Source organism: Rhopalosiphum maidis, chromosome 2 (genome assembly GCF_003676215.2).
Source record: "Rhopalosiphum maidis isolate BTI-1 chromosome 2, ASM367621v3, whole genome shotgun sequence".
Classification (NCBI taxonomy): domain Eukaryota; kingdom Metazoa; phylum Arthropoda; class Insecta; order Hemiptera; family Aphididae; genus Rhopalosiphum; species Rhopalosiphum maidis.
In genome coordinates this window covers 87,325,761-87,353,071 of record NC_040878.1, presented here as the reverse complement: position 1 = coordinate 87,353,071, position 27,311 = coordinate 87,325,761, and positions in this window count along the sequence as shown.

Here is a 27,311-nt window from a genome sequence, read left to right as displayed (position 1 = left end):
ACATAATATTATCTCGTATACGAATATTTATAATAGCAGTAATAAGCTGTGAATTATTAATGCATTCACATTTTATTTTGTTACTTCATATCGAAGAAATTATCAAATATTAAAAAAAAAATTAATATTAATAATGACTAGCTTCCAAAAAACAAGCAGTTAATTTTAAATTTCACTATAATATTCAATATAATTAGGTATAGCTTTTTTCAATACATCGATATTACGTTTTTAAAATTATATAACTTTTGATTGCGATATATCTACTATAATATCTCTTGTGATATGGAACACTGTAGGTGCTATAAATACAATAAAAACGTAAAACATCAAATTTAATGTGCAATAAAAAGTATTTGTTTTAAATAATTTCTTAACCATTTATTTATTAAAAATTAATTATTCGACAATAATTTTCAAACTTTTAGAATTTTTAAAATTACGTTATCGCTATTTTTTTTTTATGTAAAATTTACAGTTTTTATTGATTTTTTTTCTATCCAATTTACGACAGTATTATATAACAACGCGAACAAAATATATCGATGTGTGCTGCACATCGACAAGGATATAATATACTTTAATATAATGTATATTGTATAATATGTATTGCGTAATTCGTTCGTTCCCGCCATTAATTTTATTTTTTTAAATTACATTTTTTCATACACTCAGTATCTAGGCAGCAGCAGAGTAACAGTGATCTCCGCCAAAACTGTAATCCGTTTAAGACTGTTACAAACGTCCTCCACTCGACTGTTGCGCCGCGTTATTCGCTGTAGGAACCCAGTACGGCCCATTACGATAATTGCGTTGGGTGTAATTTAATTTATCTGACGTCGAGAACCGTTGTTTATTCTGATTAAATCCCACGTTGTTGTCGTTATTTTAATAAACTCGCTTTTAATTTGAATAGAAGAGTCCTATATTTAATATTATTTAATATATATTTATTTACATTGACAATCTAATAATTACAATATAACTTTAACGCAACTACGACATTGTAGATGTCTTAAATATATATATATATATATATGGACATTCGGTACCATTTTACCGGTATTTAGTAAATTGAATAAATAATATTGATGAGCATTTACCAATGACCGATAATCGAATAATTCCTTATTGAGTATTAATGGTTTTTTAGTAAAATTTATAAAACTTTTATTTAGTTTTACCCAAATACAATTACTAAAAGAAAACATTTTTTTTTATTTGGAAATTTGGAAATAAAGATATTTTAAATTTTCACTTATTTTTTATTGTTTGAATTGTTCAAATAATAAACATATAGATAATATAAAAAAGAAAAAATTAACGGTTATTATTCAGATTTGATATAAAAGTTTTATATACTTGTAAGTGAGCGTGTGTCGACCGATCGCGAGAAGAAAATATAATTTTTTAGAGTTGCCATATAAGCGATTCCGGCGAGACATTTGACTTGTAGCATATGTGTATATTTCATTTCTTGGCTTTTATTTTTTTTTTCAGGCCAACTGAATGAGAAGGACTTTTGGATTTTGGCAACGGTCCACTGTTGTATACAGCACCTTATTTTTCTTTCAACACAGTCATTTCTTGACTAAAATCGCTTCAATATATTATGCCTTTACTTCTACAAGTAAGGTTGTTTTCATATTATAAATTTTTGTTTAGCATAGAAATCGGAAGATTTTCACATTTTTTTCATAAAGTACATGATTTAACATGTTTCAAATTATTTACGACAAAAGAAGCAAAAAAAATTTAAATATAAACGGGGAAATTATCTTACTATAAATAATTTAATGTTTGACTTAGGAAAGACGCGGGATTTTCAAATTATTTTTAAAATCTAAAAATAAGAACATTTTAATAAAGGATACCAAAAATTGTAATGCTACAGCACTATTTGTTTATAATTTTCAATAATAATGTCTAAAAGTCTGGAGATAAGGTTTATAGTTTGTAATCAAATAATAATCCTGTATAAATTGTATATTTTTCAATTAGGTTAGTTTCCCATAGATTTATAATTAATACATTATATAAGATTGGTAATTTTATTATTTGTTTAGATTATTGCACAACAATATTAAAATTTCATTTTCAACATTCGTATTATTTATTTTTGGTTATAACGCTATTTGGCTTTTGAAAATATAACTAACATAAAGAAGGTATACTTATATTATATATTAAATTACAACAAGATAAATTAATAATAATATATTTGTTGACTAATAATAACAATAATTTTGTCAAGTTAAAATCAAGTCTCATTAGCTATTACTCATTGATAAACTATTAATTATAACAATATTTATTCTTATTTCAAGTATTTTAAATTTTAGTACATATTAATATACACATATATATATATATATATATTATTGACATATTTCCTACCCAAATGGCTAAATTATGATTTATTGAAAGCTCAGCAGTGTACACGTCGTGGACCCGCGCAACATCATAATACTGATATAATATGCGGCAATGTTAGTATTTCACAATCGATATTCGATGAAACATGGTAAGAACTTATATACGCTAAAAAAGTTTCAAAAGACAAAAAAAAATTCTACAGCATATTTTAGTGGACAGAGTATAGTGGTAGCTGGTAAGGCTTAGAAGTTATAGAATTCACATGGTATAAATTGTGTATAAAGAAAAAATAGGAATAAAATAATATAAATATTGTAAATATAATTGTTCCTTTTCACGTGTCCTTTCCTAAACATATATATATATATATATATATAAAAAATATTCACAAGACGCAATCGGTTTTTATAGTCAAATTTAATACCGTTATCGTATTATAGGATGTTTAACTCATTCACGATATTATTTCCGGGTTACTTAACGATTTGGTAATCGATGAATTAATTTCCGTTTATGTACATTTTTATTTATGTTATTTAACCGAAATTCGATTACAAAAAACGGCAGAAGATACGAATACTACGCCATTATTGTAGGGCAGCCTTGGTGATGAGGATTAGCGATAGGTTATGAACACAATATTATGTGATAGAAACGGCAATAGTCGAATTCTGATCTAAACTCGTGGTTTAAAATTTAAATCATTCTTTGTTGACATTTTTTCAACAGCTTTCCACCTATCCGATTTTCATTCTACTAGTTGCATGTAGGGAAACAATTTGATAATTTTTGACATTTCTTCTGTAAAACGAAAAAAAAAAAGTACAATCATTGTAAGTAAGTCAATACCGTTTGGCAAGTTTATAAATGATATCGATTTATACGCGTATAGAGTCAAGCTTGTGAATTTGATAAGTTTATTATGGATTTTTCGTTCAACTATAATTGAATTAAATTCACACGGTGATAAGAGTATATCTCAGCTATAAAAATAATAGTAAATTTGAAACCATTCAGTTTCGTATACAAAAAAAAAAAAACGGATATCATATCCATTTAAATATATTAAATGAAAACCCACGCTGAATCGTAAACTATATAGTATTAATTATTTTGATATAAAATGTGCATAACCGGAAATTTGTTAAACTATTTTTTTGCCAGCATTCTATAATATTATGACTAATATTTTTTTTGCACATATAATACAAATAACAGAAAATAATAATAATCGGGGGTGTGCACTAAAAACAACGAAATACGTATTCAATTTCAAAATACGCAAAATTATGTGAAATAAGCTTAGAATACATTGTACAGTTTTCTACGAACATATTATATTCCTATACGGTTTAAAAGGTAGTGCTGAAAGGTGAAAGCTAATAAACATTAGGTATGCGTTATTTTGGCTGTTAAGTATTAAGACTGTGTACAAAAACTAAATTTTATGGAGAGAGATAAGCCTTATAAAAAAAAAAATATTTGAAAAATAATAATAATAGCTTATTTTAATTTCCGGAATTCGTATTATAAATACAACTTCCAATTAATTGAAAACTTTAAATATGATGTTTCCAAAACAAAGCTTTTTATAAAAAATAGCATATATAAGATTATAATTAAAGATATAGAGATATTGAATTATAATAATATAATATAAATCCATGATTTTTAATTCAAAAAAAATGTAATAAAAACAGTTATATGCACTTACGTATAAAATATTTCGAATTGTTGTAAATGCTGTCTTGATAACCAAATGTGTATCCCACTTGATTGTTGTTGATCGCATCGTGCGAACAATTGTAAATATTTATATCATCGACACGACGTAACAATATAACACCATAATGATAAAGTGTGAAGACGGCAGCGGCGTCAAGAGCGATTCGGAATTTCGTCTTCCGATTTCCGCCGCGTCTCTGCCGCCCGACCTTGTACCGCCGACGCGACAGACCGAACCGCGAACGAACCTATTGCGAAACAACCGTATTCAAGACACGTCTGGGAAAGTATATCTCTAACACATGTTTATACATACATTATTATATTATAGTTCACTATGTTCGTATATTGTAGTTATAGTTGGCCGTTCGTTGTTACTATCATATTATACTGTTATACAGACGGCTGGCGCACACTGTTTAATTATTAATTTTTATCGTCTCCCACACAGCTCTTCCTAATATTAACCTAACTTAACCTAATCCCCTCATTCGCCCTTACTCGAACCGTCTCGTTATTCTCGTTCGTTCGCGGTTTACCCATAATATGGGGAATCGCAATAGTGACATGCTATACGTATAAATTCATCGGTATAATAGTAATGTATACGCGAATATTACGGCGACTGTAGTTGCAGTTGTGGATAAACAATATTATATAGCGTCTGGTCGACTGGTTTTTATCCCCGTCACCATCATAATTGTTTTTCTCAGATTGTCATTATGTTTCTGAAATTCGATTTCGGATAATACTCTGCATATTACTATTTGTATTACACACGAGCGGTAGCGTGAACAGTAAACATGACGCCCGAGATTTAAAATAGTTTTTAAAGATCTTTACAGCGTTATAATGTTCGCTCAGTTGGGGAAAATGATTTCAAATCTATTCCAACTATAGCCCCTTAGATACTTCCGCTCTGAATAACTACGCTAGCTGTCAATGCTGATGCGTATATGATGTATTCGCATAGAGCGAGATGCGATTAACGCCGATAGACATCTAAAATCGATTGATAAGTTAGCCCACGATTTATGACTTGATCAACGTTAGTATTTGTGGGTAACTGTTAAATATGGTGAGACATCATCACGCCTATAACGTAAATGCACCATTCGCGAATAATATACGAATCAGTCGCACACTATGGCCTATATAGTCTATAGTTGATATTATACATCTTCGTTAAAAACATAATCTGCATAAATACACGGGCATCACAAGAGTAAAAAAAAATTGGAATTTTGTTAATTTTATGGAAGTGGAAAATTTGATCAATTTTCAATTCAGTCTGATAATTAATAAAACAAAAACACTGAATATAGACCATTTATCAGTGTTGTCAGATGTATGTCATAATAATTATATTTTATATAACTCGAAATTTGTTGTGATTAGAAAAATGTACAGTAGTAACTTGAACAAGAAAAAATTATTAGCGCTATCACACTATTATAGAATAAATAATTATTTTGTTTACATTAACAATCAAAAATTGTGTTAGCCATAACATTTTTAGCATATTATAAGGTAGAACTTAGAACTATAAAAAATGAATTATTTTTGTCAATATTTAAATAATAAATATCAAATACAATTAGTTATATTTAAAAATCTGAGAGTTTTTTTTTTTTTTTGGGTGGGTGGTAGGGAGGGATGTAACAATATGATACTCTCGTTATTCCAAAAAAATATATAGTGTATTGACGACTGTGCATACACAAGGCTCGTTTGATTAACCACCTCGCTCCATATTCTGTTTTTCTTGAGCTTATTGAACCCTTAAGACAATCCGATAGGAGATATTACATCCAAGCCTTTATCTTGTTCAACGCTTGGTTACTCTAAATAGAACAATTTTTCACATGTTCAACATTCTTTTTTGATGACATTTTCCAAATGTATTTTTGGTTTTTTACTAGGTACACATAGAAGCAAAAAACGAAAATTCTGCCTCCTTACCAGAAAGGTCTGCTACGCATATAGCTATTAGCAAACAATTTAAAAAAATGATAAGTTATAATTATTTATAATTTATAACAATAATAATATTATAATATATATATATATATTATAATATTATAATTACTTATATATGTGACGCGACTACAACAACAATTAACCGCAACGAACATTTAAAATATGTGTACTTACTACTCTTGCGTATACCTCCTACTCATATATGCGTAGGGTTATGATTATTATATATTAATGTTATGCTGCTATTTCGTTGAAACGGCGCACGTTAAATTCGTTTTTCGCGTAGAGCATATCAATTTATAGACATTTCCTGCTGCTGTTTATTCGGTCGACTTCGTTTGATATTCCAATTCGCGTGTACCTACTACCTCCGTGGCCCAGTCAACCCCTACCACTCGCCGCGGTTAAGTGTTCGGACGGAGAGAAGAACGCACGCCGACCAATACGTGATTACGACGGTCGAAGAATAATACTATATTATTATTGTGTCGTTTCGTCTTCATCATACATATATTGTATGATTACTCTTTTCCGATGTTTTTAAATTTTATTTCGTTTTTTTTTTTTTTTTTGTTGTAGTTGTTGACGAACAAAACAAAAGTAAAGAAAAAAAACCAGTCGACGCGCATAACTCGTCCGCCGCTTTATGTGTATTGTATACCGCACGTTGTCGCGTTATTGACGACAAATTTATGTACACACACACGCGCATCTATAAATTTACGATACACATAATACGTGTATATATTATTGATAATATGTTATGTATTTGCATATTTTAGCGTATATCGCGAGGACAAAACCAAGAAACAATGTAGGTATATAGTTACGACAATGTATAACTGCAGGTTATATACACCTATGGCTATACCTATGATTTAATATAATATATATGTACATGAAATTTAAATCAAACGATAATATCATAATAAAATATTATTATGAATTGCTGTGTTGTGTGTGTGTGTCATTTCTGTTTGTGTCAACTGTGGTAGTGTTTAATTAAGGCACCGGATCCCCACATAAAAATCGAGTTCCGTAAAGTTATAACCGTAATTATTTACATTTATTGTTAAGTTAATATTATGTATTATAACAAATGATTTTCTTTCGTATTTTGAGATACATAAGGGAAGGGAAAGTTGACTTATAACATCATTTTATTTTGAATAAACTCGTGTAATTTTAATTACTTCAAAGACTTATGTAGGACTTATCCTTTGAAAGAATTTATTACTTAATATAGATTTTTATAAATAAACGTTGACACCAATTCGTTTAATTAATTAATATGATAGAGTTTTTTCAACGTTATTCACTTTAATAAATTTTTTTAAGGATAATGTTATATAGGTGCGTAACGAATATCAAAAATAAAACATGGTTGAAGTATATATAAGAGATTTTTAATTTTAATTATAATTTATAACGCTACGTGTTACATGATATATCCAATACCTATAAATACTTGACGTTTTATCGTCTTTCCGAAGCGCAAGTAGGTGGATAATTAAAGCCTCATTGTTACAATTTAAAAATCTTCTCTTTTATACGGATATAATATTTTTTGTAAATTTAGTTTTTCGATGGTCAAATTAAAACATTCAATGAGTTTTTTGCTAACCCCAGTGAATCCATTTAAGAATTTAAGAGACTAGACAGGTCGTGTACGTAAAATGTGGTGACAGTTTATGTACGGTATTTAAGTATTTTGACACATGTCAACTAAAAAATTTTTTTGTACCAAATGCCTATTATACGTATATTTCGTGGTTTGCTCAACATATATCTCAAACAAGAGAAAACCAGCACAAGGCTATATAAAATAGTTAAAGATGTAACGCGCCATCAGAAATCCTTCGTAGATAACCAGATGGGCAACCCGCCCCTAGTATTAAACCATAAATTGTAAAGCCTGCATTCTACAGATGTTGCTTAGAATATCACAAAGATTTAAAATCAGAAATATGTAACAAGAGTTACAATTAATAAGAATTAACATTTTTGTTTAATTTATCATTCTAGTATGTATTTTAGAATACGCTTTTATACCGCACACAATAATAATATATTTTCTACATGTTTCACATAATATATTATATAACAATAACATTTAATATTGTAGTAATAGTTAGTATTATATTGTTAAAATAAAAAAAACAATAAATATTGTGATTTTATTAAGTATTGGTAAGTTTTTTTACTAGGTATATTTACTTAATTAATTGTTCCAAAAAAATTGTATTTTACAAATTTAAAATTATGTAAACTATTATAAGATAATATTTTATTTATAGGTAAAGATAAAAGTAAGTAAAAAAAAAAACGACGGTGACAATAAAGTTCTATGACATAATTAATATATATATATATATATATATATATATATGTTTTATTTAAGTTTGTTTGGAAATAAATTACATATGTTTGAATGAATGGTTATGAAAATTCAAATTTGTATTCAGATGGTGATTGTAGAGATAATAGGACATACCTATTGTATAAGGAATCATAGGTAAGTTGAAGGTGCTACTTTGCACTGTTGCATTATCATACAATAGTGCGTTTATATACTAAAAATAAGGTTAGAATTAGGTTTACATAGATTAAATAGACCAAAAAACAGCTAAAACTATGCATTTTTACTTACATACTACGAACATTTTTTGATAAAATATATACTCGTTAAAATCAGTGCATAATCAAACAATCTCTGTACTCAACTAAATACCTTAATAAAATTCTAGATAAGCACTTAATTTGGAAACTTTAATCCTTTTCACAGGCTTAAACGTATTACTGGAATCGTGATTTACTAATGCGAATTAACCTTTGATGGTTTTATCAACGTGTGACTTTCTTAATCATGATAAATACTTTTGTTATACACATGGTATTCTAATTTATAATTGCTATTATACAGCTTGTTTTATGTTATAATAACAGTAACAATAAAACGGTTTTTATAGAATATTACACATAAGTGACAGCGCATTTAATTATTATAATTTTATTATTATTATTGCAAAATTCTCGAATTAATCGTATTGATTATGATTAAAATGTTCAAATATGTCTGTTATCGTAGATCGAAAAGACTCACTATTACAATACAGCTATACAGTATATTATTATACTGGAAAGAAACCGATTTCTGCAGTGGCGAAAAGTGAAAACCTGATCGTAAGTGATTTCTATTTGTAATTTTTATATATGTACGTAAGTACATATATCATTCTATACCCTATACTTGACGGGTGGTGACGGCGGTGAGATAAATATTCGGAGTAAATTTCGCAGAAGTCGTGTGTCGCGGGGATTCACATTTATAAATGGCGCACCTAAAGTTTTGAATACATAATATACTTACAAAATATTATTATATATACGTGCAATATAATTGTAGCAATTTAGGAGCGAACGAGCTATCGATCGATCTATTTTTAATATCCACGACTCCTCTGTCCATCTCTCTCTCTAAAAATAAATATTTTCGACATCACAAGTCCAAATTATCACGACCATTTGATATACAGAGTACACAATCGCACTCTTACCGATTTATAATTTATTTACATAATAATATGGGCTAAATATGTACACCTAAAATATTCGAAAACCCTTCGAGTTTCTGCGTCACTAGTCCAACGACGACACATCGCGAATAGTAGTTGTTATGTTGTTATGTATAATATTTATGTGTCATATTATGCGTGTGTGTACACATTTGATTATGTAATATAATGACAACAAAAGCCCAGCGACGCGTGAAAACGAAGGGCGTTCCTTGCACAGCAAGAGCACATCGTTGAGAGTGACAGCGTTCTGGCTGTCATATTATAATGATACACAAATAGAAGACGCCTAAACGAATATAACGAACAATAATCATAATTATTGTAACAATTTAATATAGTTTAAATATATGAGAATAGACGATAATCGCTCTTCATATTATATCGTATAATCCCTCCATCCGGGTTCTACCCCTTTATTCGGCTACATCCTACCGCCCACTTAGTCTTGTATCTTATCGAGTGCAGTACCGATCAGTATAATATTATGCTTATACTAGACCTCTAAAAACTTATAAAAGTGACCAGAGTTGCAAAAACCAACGCGTCCACATTCGACGCTGAAAACGGATAAGAGATAGCTGCACTTTAGTTTCTCTCAGGATTGACCGCCCAATCAAAACCTTTTATTATGTGGTGCTATGTGTGACTGCAAGTAGTTCTTTCTAAAAGTATTTCTATCAATCGGTATAAATGAAAAAAAGACAACCGTGCTATGTGTGAAATCTATGTTTTTAAAAGATTTTGTTTATACATTACTTACCTTTTATTAAACAATTTATTATATCGTATATGTTTTACTATGCTTTAATTGTTCTACATTATACAATTATAATCTGGTATCAATACAATATTCAAAATAATTTTATTTTAAAAATTTCGCAAATAATATAAACATAGCTAATTCGTGAACATGAAATTATTTATAGACCCGTAGTCACAATACAGTATATCCACTGACGTAGTAATTGTATATAGATACTTTTCTTATTAATTATTAAACAAAAATATTTTTTTTTGAATTGTGATTTTTTTACAGGTAAACGAGTAAAATATGTGTAATCGTATTGCACCGGAAATTCAGACGCTTTAAACTACGTTTATTTTTTTGGCACACAATCCGATTGGTGTGTTCAAAATGCTGCCCAAACTGGTCCTCCAAATATCGTTCATACGCTACCCATACGACGAATATAATATAATCAAATAATCAAATTATTATTATATTATTGCTATTGCGTGAGATAACATCTTTCGCGTTCAACTATTCAACTCGAACCAGTATCATTGCTATTATATTAAGGTAGTTTAGGTTACACATATCATTATTATGATTTATGTTATACTACGTAGGTGGGCGCGCGCCATGTTTCGTCTTGTTCATGATATTTTGCTGTCGTGGTATAGTCGAAAGAGTGACATTTAAAAATGATTTCCCAAACAAATCATTCAGAGTACGCGCCTATTATCATATAGGTACCTACCTACTACTTATATTGTATTCGGTATAAATCATATTCGGCGTTCAGCCGATGAGAGGATGACGACGTGACATGACATGCTATTTTAACAATATTATTTAAAAAAAAAAAAAAGCGTTATACTCACTATAATTTATAAATTATTATTAACACGATACGACAATTATCAATTTTGTATAAACACGCGACCGGTGACTGATATATTCGTCCCAACGATGAGTCGATTGAGTTTAGCGTGATCATATTTTTAATCACATTTTTTTTTTTTTGGTATTAAAAAATTTCAAAACCCTTATTATTATTAACATTATGATTATTTGTGTCACTAATTGGGTAATGACTTGATAAAAAAAAATTGGAAGAACCCCATCGAAAATCTGAAAACGGGAGGTTAGGTTAGGTTGACGAACGTTTTGTTTTCTTAATAATTTTATTTGTTACACGAAATACGTACTTTTAATGTTTGGCTGTGTACAGTATATATTATATACATTATACGATCCATACATTGTACAGTTTACACGTCAAACTGGTTAAAGAGTTTATGTACAGGTATTTCAATACCGGGTTTACGTCCTAAAAATATTGTACAAAAACCTAAGGAATTATTAAACCCGTTTTAAATCGTATACGCTTCATTATAGTGGGCCGCACGTACCTTTATATTAGTATTTATAATATAGCATTTTAGCTTACGTTTAGTCGATATAAACAATACAATGATTAATAATTATTCAATACTTGTACACTATTTTATATACTATTTTCTATTGTTAAGATTTTTTCTTAAAGTTTTTCACTCTTTTGTAAGACAAAATACAGTTTTAATTTAATATTCTGAAGCAGAATACTATCCAAAGTATTTCGTTTTATAAAAATAAAAGTAGTTTATTAACTATAAGTATTTAAAGTTTAGATGAGCGGAGTAGTAAACCAACATTTTGCGAGATATTCCTGCTCCATCAGTCAACCCAACTAATCTTTGAATACTTATATATGTTATAACTCATAAACTACTCGTCCAAAATTCGATTTTTATCTATCGATAAGTACTCCAAAAAATATTCTGTTTAGAAATAAGGAATTAAAAATGCTAATATCGTTAAAAAATAAAAATAATAATTTTAGCAATGATAAATTTTTTTTTGAAAAATTTGGTTTTTAACGATTCAAAATTATGTAAAAATATTATTTTCAAAAACATTAATGGTTTTTGAAAGAATCAGCGTTTAACGTTAAATGGATTATTTTGGTATAAAAAGTTTTAAAATTGTATTTATGCAGATTTTATTTGATTTTCCGTCGATTAAACATATATATACTTATTATATGTTTCGTTTATATTGGTATAGCGGTATACACATGTATATATATAGTCTGAATCGAATTTTAACGTCGAACGATGTATACAAATATGTACTTCGATATTATGATACCTATTTGTATTTTACCTATAGTACGTTTAGTTTATGATGACCAATTTTAATTCAACTTCGTAAGTTATTATACATACTACAGCGTACTTACCAGAGGGCACTACATAACGTTTGAATTAAGTATTACGTAATGGTTTTCCCGTGTTTATCCGACCGAATAGGTACTTTGACTTTTATTTTTTTTTTTAAATATCCTTAAACGAATTAAATACAATATAAATAGGTAGTCGAGTGTATATAAAATCTACCACGGTAGTTCATATATACGTATATAATACCTACGAGTATATGTCGTGTATGTATAGTTTATCGTTTCATCTGTACGTCTAACGCAGAGAACATATATATTATTATAGGTACGAACGAAAAACGTTGATTTATATTTTATTTTTACATAAAAACCGACGTGAGTTTAACCTTTTTGAAATTTATTCGGTTTTATCGGCACGGCGCGGCGACGGCTAAATACGAAGTCGAATCGGGTTTCACCGCTTTTCAGTTCGTAATTAAAGCCAGTTACAAAAAATTCCGAAATATTTTTCGGTCCGATCCAGCGACGAGCCGCGATTGTTCATTATTAATTATAAGAAGGGTTGGACCTTCCAGAACTTGTAACACTAAAAAAAAAAAAAAGTGTATAATTGTGTGCTTATAATAATAATAAATTATAATATATTATAAACAATTAACACTAAAAACATAGAAATATGCACAGCATTTTTTTTTTTATAACAAACAAGTAGTTACTTGATTTTTTAATTAGTTAGGTATTAAAATTTTCACAAGAAATATAATATATATACATATTTTTACATTTCATAATGTTTTAAATAAAAAAGTAGATGTAATTATTTGTATAGAAATTAATAGAAAATAATTTATTTTACTTGAAAGGTGCTTTCTAATGAATATGCTTAAAAAAAGATTGTTATGATTAAAATTAATTTTTTAGAACATAAATTTAAAAAAAAAACAGTTTAAAAATATAAAGGTATTTTTAATCAGTAATTTAGAATGTACAATTTTACTCGTTATAGTAATATTAAATTCCATGAATAACAGGGATAAACGCGAAAAAAAATTGTTAATATTCTATATATACAAAACTAAAATGTTGTACTTGGATTCTATATAATTTTAAATGTATCGTTTATGTACTTTTTTTGAAGTAAAATATAAAATATAAATTATATCCATATAGGTACGGCCGTAGTGTATTTACGATTTATCAGGGCGGGTAAACGATTTTAATGGGACGTTTGTCCTCGTAATTTTTGTCACGCCAAAAATTTAACAATACCTTATAGTTTATATTGTCGATTTCGTTTTCAATTTTTTTTCTCGTACGTCTATTTTTTACATCGGCGGGGCGTATCGCGTACATGCCATTACGTATGTATATAATAATAATAATGATAATACACCTATACGCGTCGTGTATACCCGTTTCGTCTTACGCGCGCGCACAAGCCGCCCAGAGTCTCCCATTATAACATACATGGGTAGGTTTGGTTCAACGATATTTTTTTGTAAATCTCAAAGCAGCAGCAGCAGCAGCAGCAGCAGCAGCAGAAGAAGAAGACGAAGAAGAGGAAAAAGAAGAAGTGAAAAAAAAACTAAAAGAAATTCACAATGAAGACTTGGTGCGCAAGGTGGTCGGGGCCACCTGGCGCTTTGCTCGTTTACACCTGCTCTCGGAGCGCAATCTACCTCCCGACCCATCGCACACCCCGCTCATCCAGTCGCCCTCCCCACACCCGACGATATTATATTTTATTATTATCGTATATACATAGTAGTTGCTCTCTCGAGTCGCTGTTACACGTATATACCTACATCAGCAGCAGCTATCTCGCGAGCACGCTCGTTTCTCCCTCGCCCGGGCACGCGTGTACAAGATGACCATCATACATTACGCACACACGCACACACGCACACACACACACACACTGCAGCCAGCTCGTGCCTAGCCAATAATATAGTAATAAAAACGGGGAGTTAAATAATGATGAAAAAAACGCACTCTGTGCACGCGCGCGAGCTCTCGTGATTATTATAATGATAATGCTTCCGCTGCGTCCGTAAGCGGCATACGCATATAATATTGTATACAGCTGCACCTGTCCCGCTGTTCGTAATCGGACTTGTGTCGTCATGACGGCGGCGGTGGTGACGCGATTCGTGAGTCTGAGACTAGCGCGCCGATACCTATCACTACCGTACATTGTCATTAGTAGGTATGTATAATATTAAACCCGCGCAGCTGGCGAACTGACCCCATTTATATGGCCGTTATGCGGAGATGTGTGGTGTATAATATTATGATTTATTACGCGCGCGTATCGACGATCCACGATCAACGGAACGTCCGCTGCTCCTGACCAGTCTGCGACGGTTCGTTTTCAGAAGATCTCGCCGGACCTAGCGGCTTCGGACTCGTTGTTTCCGCCAGGTGCAGTGGCGGGTCTATATCCAGCTATCTCCGTTGCTGTCTCAACATAAATACTACTACCGGACTACCTAGGTATGTTATTATAATACATGTTTACTTACAGGTAGGTACCACATGCGCGGATAATGATATTGTTTTTTCTGCCAATATCGGGTCAGCTTTGGGCTACACAATACTCTCTTGAATTCACTCTATCTGACACACGCCGTGTAGCGTCAACTCTCTCGGGTACCCACCTATTTAATTTTATGGTTCTATATCATCATCAGAACGACAAGTTCGGTGAGCATCCAGTAGTATTTAATTTTGCTGCAACCTACTCGTGTGTATGATGCCCCACAGTTACGTTAGTGGCTGTTGTATTTTTACATTACCTTCAAAAACTATGAACCCGTACAAAATCTCCCGTTGGAATATTATGTTCTCCGATGCTGGATCTTATTATTGGCAGCTATGTCAATAAAACGGATTATCCACAAGACTTGGGAATATTAAATTTTTTCTGGATAAATTCGTGTTTCACTATTTAAATGTCACGGTGATTCGAATATTCGATCATTCACTCAACTTTTTATCGCCTTGTCTCGTGTGTTGTGCGTTAAATATTTAAAATATATATTTAAAATAATCCAATATCCCAATGCCTATAGCCATAAATTAGCACGTACACATATATTAATCGAAATTCTAATATACATGTTTTTTTCATATTTCAGCAACATCTTTACCAAAAATATTGACAAAAAAATGATGTTCCGCAGCTTAATAAAGTTGATTTTTTTTATAATACAGGAATTTATATAGCAATATTATTATACTCAAGGTTTATAAAAAATATTTTAAAATATTTTATTATTTATTATTCATTAATATTCTAAAATAATATGAAAAAAAAATTAACCTGTTTAGTGTTTATACTTTAAATTGTATTTTTTTTCCCATATTTTGGGAATTTTAGATTGTATACGAGCATTCAGAGTAAGTAGCACTATTATATTCAACAGTAAATTAATTCACAGTCCTGTTTATATGCGTAATTTGGAGAGGTGAGGCAAATATGTCGTTTTTCACCTTTATTTCCATTTCAAGTCTATTGTATATTACAATAATACAACCACTTTTTTAAGCATTATACTTAGCTTAAATATTATATTTATGTGTGTGTTTTATGAAATTGTTATTTGAAATATTAATTTATATTACATAAATACTTTTAAAGTTATACATATCATTTCATAGATATAATAACTAATTTTATATATTTTCATTAATTTTTCAATTCTACAAATTTTTAACGATTGCAGCTAGAATATCTTATGTTTACATGTATATAAATTTATGATTGGTAAATTATTTTATCAGGAGAGGCTATCCGGAAGACATTACCTATCTCCGACACTATAGTCTAAGACATATTAGGTAAAAATATTTATTATATTTCCCCTCCCTTTCAAAATATGCATACAAGTTACACCATTCTGAGGTTCTCACCTTTTATGCAATTTAATGTTATTGTTGTTATTATATAATTTTATAAAACTTACTTACGTATAACAATTAAATAACAGATTATTAATACTCATCTATTTATTTTTAATTTTCAAAAGTTCTACATATGGGTCCTGCTAAATAACTAAAATACGACCAAACCGTTAGTATTTCGACAACAATTAGTAGGTAAATATTTTAGGTTTTCCTCGATAATACCTACCGACGAATCGATATACGTATAGCTAAACTGCATTGTAAATGATAAACACAACACTATTTGTAAAAAAATAACGGCAAAAGTTACAATCGAGTTATTTAAAAATGAACATTGTTGTAAACATAAAACAACTATATAAAAAAAAAAAACAGTCGTTACGATTTTTATACGAATATTATACACGGAATGTACATTTCATTTAGTTTCAATTTAATTTTTTGTTTCAGCTGGCGCCAAGAAACATAAAGTGTATTCTACAGGGTGATTCAAGTAACCTTCGTCCTCTTTTTTTACTGACGATTTATTAAATTAAATTCTGATTTGTTAAATGTTTAAATATATTTAATAAGTCCGTTTTTAAACATTATACTGTTTAAGAATCACACTTTTCCCTAAAATTTGTAAAGCCGATTACATTTTAGAATAAATAAATCAATATTTCAATGTTTTTGAGATTTATAAGGTTTCTTTACTTACTAAAAATGATAGTGTTTTATTTAATATAGGGGTTGTGGTAATTTGAAAATTTAAGTAAACTATTTTAATTTATTAATGTTTATATAATCATTTATTATAAAATTGATGCAAGTATAATAAATTCTAGATTCAATATTACACCAGCTATTTTATATTTTTATAAAACTATTAGGGACTGCTATTCTTAGTTTAAATATTTTAATAATTTAATAACTTGAAGTTTTATTATTAGAATAGCATACATCCTGCACATTTACAAAAAATATATCATATGCTTTACAATAAATTTAGATTTAAAAAAATATAGTTTTTATTTTAAAAATAGAAGTTTGTAACAAGATACCTATTTCCTAAATAGCATAAAACATCATGGTATTTGAAAATATGATCCTTAAAAAAATCGGTATTTGAATAAACCAATTATTAAAAAAGAAAAGGAGGGTGAGCGTGCTTGGTGAATAACCCTGTGTACGAAATGTATCAAACGGTTAAAACGGGATATTATGTAGGTATGCACAGGGTAGGATCTGATATAAACCGTCGGAGGACTGCGCTCTGTATAAGGCGTATTCGTGTCGATGAAAAAGAAGGAAGAACATAATAGTAATCGTCCATATATTATATTACGAACGTCATCGCCCCTTATCAAAACATGGTTAAAATCTCACCGACAGAGAAAATACACCGTACATCTGTTCGAGTGATTTTGTCTTTCTGTTAATTGTTTCAATGTGTAAAATCGTCATAGTCTCGCATCAACGTTTCCAATGTAGACCAAATTATTTATGTATGAATTACCATTCGTTGAAAAAAAAAATGTTGTTAGCGTCTAATTAGACGAAAATTCTATAGTTGCAACAATGTATAATTCACTCTCGGTGATAATTATTATATTAGATATACAATATAATAATACGCGATACAAGATTACTATAGATATTATACGTGTATGTCAACACATATTGATTACAGGCAAAGATTTAGTGCAATTTTATAGGAATAGTCTTAATTTTTTTTTTGTACATATACTTCTATATTATAACGTATTAATGTATTACTGCTGGTTATAGTTTTTGATTTAATTTCGTGAAGTTTATCCATTATAATTTTTGCAATCGCGTTTGTCAAGCTTAATTTTTTTTTGTGTGTTTAGGAAGATGGATTCAATTTAACTATTGCCAAAATCGTAATTTCAAAAAAAAAACGTAACACTATTGAGGTGACTATTGAGGTGTATTGAAATAAATTCATTAGAGAAGAGCGAAATATCACGATAGCTGTATTGATGCTGACGACATTGTACATATACGAGAGAAATCGTAAAGCATCACTAAATAATATTCAAAAGAAATTTTCATTCAGGAATTCTACCATGCATGCATCAATAAGCATCAACACGCGAAGAACGCTTATGGTTTTGATTTTCAAGCATCGAATACATAATATATAGGCATTAGTACAATAATACAAGAATGGATAATATTATATTATAAACCGTCGCTTAAAATTGATGAAAAAAAATTTGATATCACAATCTGACACATAATTGATTGAAATATCCGTTTGTTCGTTTACAAAACACCCGTATAGTGTGATATACATATTAAATATATTTTAGTATATCGATTATCGATGGTGCATTCACCAAACAACAATCCTATACGTCTAATCGTTATATATTATACATTACTGCAACGTTCGAAGTCACACTACTGCGCCAGAAATAAAATATCGTCTATCCATACAGCATATAACATGATAACGACGGGCAAGTCAAGGAATGTATACATAGTGTATAATAATATGACGATGTCTTCGTGTATGTACGTATAAGATATATATATGTTATACAGGTGTTTTTATCGCTAGCGGCCGCTTCAATCAGTTCTGTTCCCTCTAATTTTTCCCCTTCTACATCCTGCTCCTGTCCATCGAAATTCTATCGGTTGGTTTCTCGTCGGTCTACCCTACCTCTCTCGTAAAAATCCCATTCCGAACACTGTAAATAATTCGTTTTCAGTCTTGGCCGTAATTGGGGTCCATCATACCACCCGGAGAACCCCTTTGGTTGTCGTGTTGTGCAGGCATGTAATTAATTAAATTATCAAAATGTTTCTTTCCGCGACGCATATACAACCGAAGTTCGCGCGCAGCCCTATGTATACACACACGAATGAGTGATGTATACAGAGCGTACGTCAGACGCAAACACACACACACACACACACACATGAGTGTGTATTTAATTTTATAGTATTATTATAAGTCCCCTACGGAGAGACGCTCGGCCGTGCGTAGGCGTTTCCGCGCGCGAACCGACTGTGATTATAAATAAGCTTATACGTTTCGGGAAACGCGTTCAGAGCAAAGTGAAATTAACGACAGCAACGATGACGACAACGGCGACAGTTCGGAAATTCGTAATTTCCCATTTGCGGCGTGTTCAGACTAAATATCTCAGCGAAAATGCATATGGACTGCGGCTGCTCCGGCATACTGATGCCTATAAATAATTATGTCGTGATCAACGCGATCTGTATATAAATATAATATCAAGCATGTCTCTTTATAACGATACAAGTTTTATACATACATATATATATATATATATATTACGAACTGTTTAACCCGACTTCGCCCAGAAGAAATGAACAAATATACGGCACTATACATATTTGTGCATCTCGTAGTTCACGAACAAATCGGTGTCCCTCTTCAATTTTCAAGGAATATGTGTGCAAATGTTCGTAGTGATTTGATAAGTGAATATGGATATTAGCTAGTATATTAACAATACTCAAAGTAATTTTTATAATACATAAAAAGAAGATACATAGGTGTGTGTACATACACATTTTTTTTTTTTTTGTTTTTTTTTCGATCTAAAATAAACTTTGGCCACTAGTTGTGTACGATTTTACTTAAACAGGTTATACTTTAAAAGTGTATTATATAATTTAGTTATACATTAGAATAATGAAAATATTTTGTTTGTTCTCAAGGTTGGGTATTTTGCATTCTTCGAGCTCCCCTTTGTACTTGCGACATTCCGTTGGTAGATGTTAAACCGTTAGTGTTTCTCCGCAGGTTTCTTATGTAGTTTTGGAGCAATGTTCGACATTAGTAAAACATGTATTATCTTAGTATGTGCAACTCTTAGTATATTTATTATAATTTTTTTCGTTAATTTTAAATTTAAATTTTACCAATTGTTGTTTTTGATTTACCGTAGTTTGACCAGTTGATTTGCTATATGATTTTAATAATATCTGAAATTGTATTTATTTTATCTATATAAATTATAATCTGGAAGACTGGAAGAATTCTGAATATTATATTATCATAACTAGTCGACATGCAAATATAATCTGTACGTCTTTTCCAACAACAAATACGGACTTTACTATTATTAAATTATAATACCACATTGGGTCACCTTCAAGCATGTTATATGTATTTGTATATTTATCATTGTTTAGTGGTTATTAAAACACGCTGTTTACAACCGTTTTTAGTCGAAAACTTATACATAATATTTTATGTTCCATTTTGGGGGCGGTGTTAAACTTTTCCGATTTTTAAAACTAGTAAGCTCTCGCTATAGTAAATCTCCCGGGTTAAAATTATGTTTATATGAAGTACCTATTGTACTAGGTATACTATATGTATAATCAAAATGTACTACACCACAAAATTAAAAGTTCAAGTTGTAGTCGACTGAAACGGTGAAGTTTATATACTTGACCTATACTTATACTTTATACTTAAAATCTACATAAACTTTATAAGTATGTATCATCTCAATTTTCAATTAATAGCTCACAGCTAAAAAAAATTGATTTATATTATTATTCACTACCTATGAAATTTATGTAATTGAATTTTTTTTTAATTTGTATGTTCATATTATTATAAACACTAAATTATAATGAAATAATATTAATATAATAATTGTAATGTGAGTACAGATTACCAAGTTTGAAAATCAATTTGAAAATCAAAAGTTGATAATGATTTCATTATTAAATATAAGGGTGAAAAAAATTAAAATGTTATATAGAATACAAATAATAAGTGTTTAATGATAAAAGAATCACCCTATATACCTCTTCAGGTAATGTACTGAAGTAGACAGGAAGAATTTACGGATCACTTAAATCGAAACAGTTTAAAATCGCCTGAGTTTTGGATTATATTAACATAATAATATTTTTATCTAAATCGAAGTAATATGAAATTTATATAAAAAATATGTATTCTATGATCATTGTATCCATTGAATAACGTACCTAATATATGTTAATAGTTAACTAAACTTTGGTAAGCCCCATCAAGATGTCCAACTTAAAAATATTCATTTCAAAGAACCAAAAGCGCTTGTATTTTATTTGACAGTCGACTGCTAATAGTATAAAAATATTGAAAGAGACTATAAACATCAAAACATCGTTTTAGTGGAAAATTATGTTTAAGTGGTTTTTTATATTACCAAGAGGAGGGTCTGAAAATGATTTTAATAACAGCCAAATTTACGATTTCCTTATAATAAAATAACAATAATAACAAACAATATTTTAAATAGTTTAAAATTATTACTATAATATACGTATTCGAATTACTATACAGACAAATTCTAACCAGTAACCATCGTGGCTCTACATTTTTCTCGGTTTTCTATTTTATATAGTATCTAATAAAAAAATTCTTAAAATCTACTTTAATATTTTGAAAAATCATTTTTATTTAATTAATTTAAAATTTAAATTCTATATACATAATATATTGGTATGCACGTCGTGTATTTAAAATTATAATTATAATTTATATTCACCGATAATATATATTTAAGACGATTATTATAATATCATTTTGAAAACCAATTTTCTAAAAAAAAAATATTTTTTAATATTTTATATCGCTATTATTTTTTTAAGTTTTTACTTTAATATGACAGTATATATTTTTAATTTATCATTTCAAAGAAAAATACTTTTTAAAGTACGTTGATCCACAAAAATCAAATTTTACATGAATAGTTTTTAAATTGTAAGTATTTAACGTTTTTATGAGCGGAATGAAGTGGTACAAGAATACCTCACAAAATGTTGATCTACTATACTACATTTTTCTAAACTTTATAAATACTTATACGTTATAATTTATAACTAATAAACTACATGTTTGGCATTTTATTTTTATAGAATGAAATGCTCCGAATAATATTCTGACGGAATATCAAACTAAAAATGTATATCATCATTCAAAAGAATAAGAAAATTAAAAAAAATATTATAATAAAAAATGTTGTTTAGTATGCATTTAAAATTATGAAAAAAAATATTAAGAAAAAAAAAGTTAGCGTTTTTTGAAATATCGAGTGTCTTATGTTGAGTGAATCCACTCCGTATAGACATTTATTCTAACTTCCATTTCGTTGGAATATCAAGTTGGGAAATCACTCGGTATCGCGACTATACAAACTAAATGGGCGTCGCACACTTGTCAAAAATAAAATGTGTCTCTCTTCTTTTCACATGGAACGGAACACGCCTCAATCGCGCAAAGGGTTTCACGAGTGTGCACAAGTTTTATTCGGTCGGGTGTCTACAGCGCACGCATGTAAACTGTATGCTCATACTGTAGGCCGGGTGCGCATTATATCGGGTTTATACTAACGAGAGTTATATAGGTAAACGTGTGTGTAAAGGATACGCAGGACTGCAGACATCCTGCTGAAGGATCGACGGATTTGAATAGACGTACATTATAATATTATATAATATGCGTTACGTATGTATTCAAATATAATGTAATATAAATATTCATTGCGTTTCGGGTACCTGCCGTCCGTTGTAGCAGCAACACCCTCCTCCAATCGTGTGAATCACACGTTCCATGAAAATATATGTACATAATCATATTAATTATTATTTTTTAAGATTAAACGTCGCCAGTACGGAATATTTGGTGTTTTTTTCGTACTGTGAAAAAAAAATTTATGAAAAACTCACCGAAGTCGATTTCATAATTTCATTGTATGGAATAACGATTTTGATAAAACTATAATTTAATATCATAGTGATATAAATTTAGGTGCATCATCGAGATAGGAGAGTAGTCAACAATATTAATATTTATTTTAATAACCATTAATAATTCATTTATTTATTTTTAAAGGTTTCTGCGTTAAAAAAACCGAGGGCCAATTACATAATAAGTATAATTTATACATATTTTAAACTTATCAATTTTCTTTTGATGTTCGAAGACCCAGCACATGCACATTATATTATACATGGCCACACATCACGCTATCATTTTCGGCAAGTATCTACCTATTTATTTTAGCAATAACTACCTACTCATAAATGTTTGTTTTGTAGGTAATTAGTTTTAATTACAAAATTGTGAACAATTAGGCGTACCTACTTAATCGGTCCTAATTTTATATTAATGGCACCCCATGTCTGGGAGCAATGTCGCCATTCGTGTATTATAATATACATATATAAATACATAAGAGTAGAATTTGTGTAATAACTAATAATATTCTAATATTGTTACGTAAAAAAATGTTTGACGTTATATTTTACTGAGTTATGAATTTAATAACGAACTGTTAATGAAATGTTTAATACAATTCAACTAGTCAAATTTATATCAGTAGGCTACTAGTTATGTTCTGCAAAAAAATTTCTTCTGAACTGTGGCCCGAGATTTGTCGTGGTACATAATAAATGCAACCCAGGTTTTTTATGGGTACACACTGATTAAGTATATAAATTATAAAATAATGTGTTTTATGTATTATATTATGGAATATATATAACTCTATATAGACTTGAGACTATTTGTTGTATATCAATATATCATTTCTATGAGTATAGGTAGGTTATAAATATTGTTTTATTTTTTTATTTAAATGTTCAATTTGTTTAATTGTATTTTTTTATGTCATATTGTGATATACTATGGTCTATGATACTAACTAAAACTTAATTGAATTTTTTTTTTAAATTCGAATTTGCAAATTTGGCTTTCTTAAAATTGCGCCATAGTTTTTCTTGTGAATGTTTCTCTGTATATTATATTTGGTCTGTGATTAATTACGAAAGTAATTCTTAGTAAAGTTGTACTTCACTATATTTCATTGTATATTTTTCAAAACATCGATGAAATTAGATGTGCACTGTAGAGCACGTCGTTGAACTTTTAATGAAAAGTCACATAGCTTTTATTTTAGTTTGTAGTTTTCGTTGTTATAAAACGGGAAATGACGATACTATAAAAGGCATGATAGAAAAACTATTTTAAAAATGATAAATATATACATATTAATTTATATTAAACCTTTTCGTAGTATCTTTGGGACGTGCAACTCGTATAATTCTATATTATTATAGTTATATATTAATATATATATATATAAAGAATTTATATTTGTGATTAGTTGATTGTTCTAATGAATATTTCTGACGTTATATCATACTTGATTTGACTGTCATTTTTTTGGCGCTAAAACGTTGGCGCCAAAACTCTATAACAGTCAGACACCCCTCCACCCCTGGCATTATTCATCAAATGCGCCACGCTGTCTATAATCGTGCTTGTGATACACCACACTACACGACATGATCGTATTATTTGATTATTTATACGTAGCGTTCCAAATGGCATGAATATATATATATATATATTCTTATAATCACGCGGGCGCCGTGCAACATATTGATGTGTTGCAGGTACATATGCGTTATATCGGCGTAACAATAACACACCATAGGTCTATTCATCTGCTTGGCACAAATCGTAGAAACTGTTTCTTTTTATTCTCCCGTTGAATAGGAGAAAAGGTACGCGGCGCTTAACACTGCCGCCTGCACAGGTATATATTCATATAGTAATATAATATGTAGTCGTTGGGCTTTTGTTCGTTCCGCCGCCCACACACGTCACCCGATCATACCATGTACGCGCGAGTATTACGCGCCCCAGAATCAGCTAACCTGCGTGAGAGAGATAGGTACCTATATATCATTATTATATTACGCGGAGAGTGATATACCCCGCTCTCCGTATAAAATATTATATATATATGTATATATGTCATGTATGGGTGGGGCACTGTTACACATAGATATTTTGGATAGATATATGCATTGCTACTGAACCAAAGGTTATAAGGGGCTTAGGGATCTGAACCCTATAACTAAATTATTTTGAAAATGTTTAAATATAATATGTCATTAGGGCTTGTCGATATTTGTTCATACAAATTAAGCCAAAAAATGTTATGTACTATGTAATTGAGCAACATGTATGTGTAGCATAGGAGTCTATCAAGTTTATTGCCCGACCAAACCCATTGGTCTTGCCACGGATGGCTTAAGTATGATATTCATGTATTCGGTAATTTTATGAACCCACGCTGAATGCTGAGTATTATATAATATAAGATCAATACTCTAGATATAAGTGAATAAATAATATCGAAAGATATTGAGTGTGTCGTGTGATACCAATCCTAAGTAATCATGTGTTTTGGCCAAATCATAAGATCATGGCTTTGAACAATTAGGTAACTGTTGTCCCAGGCCACGTGGCATAATATTGCTGCTACAGACGTGAAATAATATTTTAATGATGTTTATTAAATAAATAATATACTACAGAATAGTAAATTATTTAATTTTCATATCGAGACATAATATTAATATCTGTAATGAAATAAGATTATAAATTATCGTAATATTATACTACTGTCCATATTTACCCATTAATTGTGTCTGTTTTTATTATTTTGTAGTAAAGAGAAATACACTATGGTGACATATTGTTCTGTCCACAGCCCATGGACCAGTAAACTTACTATACTCTATGATTCTCCAAATGATATTTTATGTTTAATATTATTGTAATCAATAATGCATTTTCTTACAAAAGTGACAGATTCGTGTACCTTTGTATATGGTATACAAATAAAATACATTCGAAGAATCACGTGATCAGATTTTCACATACCGTTTACACAATTTTTATATCCATTCAGTGATATTTATATGAACAATATTACAATTATTTGATATAATATTTGTAACACAGAAGTCGGTTAGTACGGATTGTATTTTTCATATCTTTTCGTCGGTTTTATATGTGTGTACATAACGTTATAATTTACAGCTTCGATGACGCCCTATATAGGTAAGACAATAATGCGTAGAATGCGAGTCTGCTGCAGTGCGTACACATTATATAGTCGTTTTTATTGGTTTCTAGTCCGTTTTACTCGTAAAAACGAAATGTATGTTGACGGCGATAATAATAATAATAAAAAAGGCAAAAAAGTCGTCTGTAATACATGAGTTGTCCGGAAGTAGACTGCAGATACCTCGGGTGGGCCGTATTATGATGGTCGCGGAACGACTTCCTGCAGCGCGCGGCGTCTTCTGCTGCCGTCTTCCGTTTCACCATCGCTGCATCGCAGCTAGTCGTGTACGGATGGGGCGGGCTCGACCGGAATTGGCAAGCCGACAAAGCTACCGCAGAGCAAGGGGCCGCCACGATTGTAGTCCAAACATTTTGGTCATTAATCGACGACGAATAATTATTGTATTTCATCTTCCGACCGATTATTGCACGTATATAAGTATTATAGATTTATTGGTAATATTTTTAGTTGAGTGTCCGTCGTCCATAATACGAGGAGTTTATTTTGTCTCCAAGCAGACAAAAATACACAAAACTGTAAAACAAATATTACAAGTAATTTATACAGCACACTGGTGTCGACACGCCGTACATGGGCGTTCTCATTTTTTGCAGCTAAAATCGACATTTCCCTTTAATTGGAAGGTTCGTTTACCACCAGTCGCAATACAATAACTATGTGTAATATATTTCCATATTTCCGTCACAAACAATTTCAGTTTTTAAATTTTGATAATCCCTTTTAAAAAATGTATGTTGATTTCTAATAATATTGTAGCGACCTCAGATACTCGCACTACGCTTAATAAATCTTAGGACGCTTGTCGGTGTCATGTTTGGAACTGAGGAAGTTGGTTAAAGGTAGACAGATTGAACTGCAGTCGTTGAGTAATA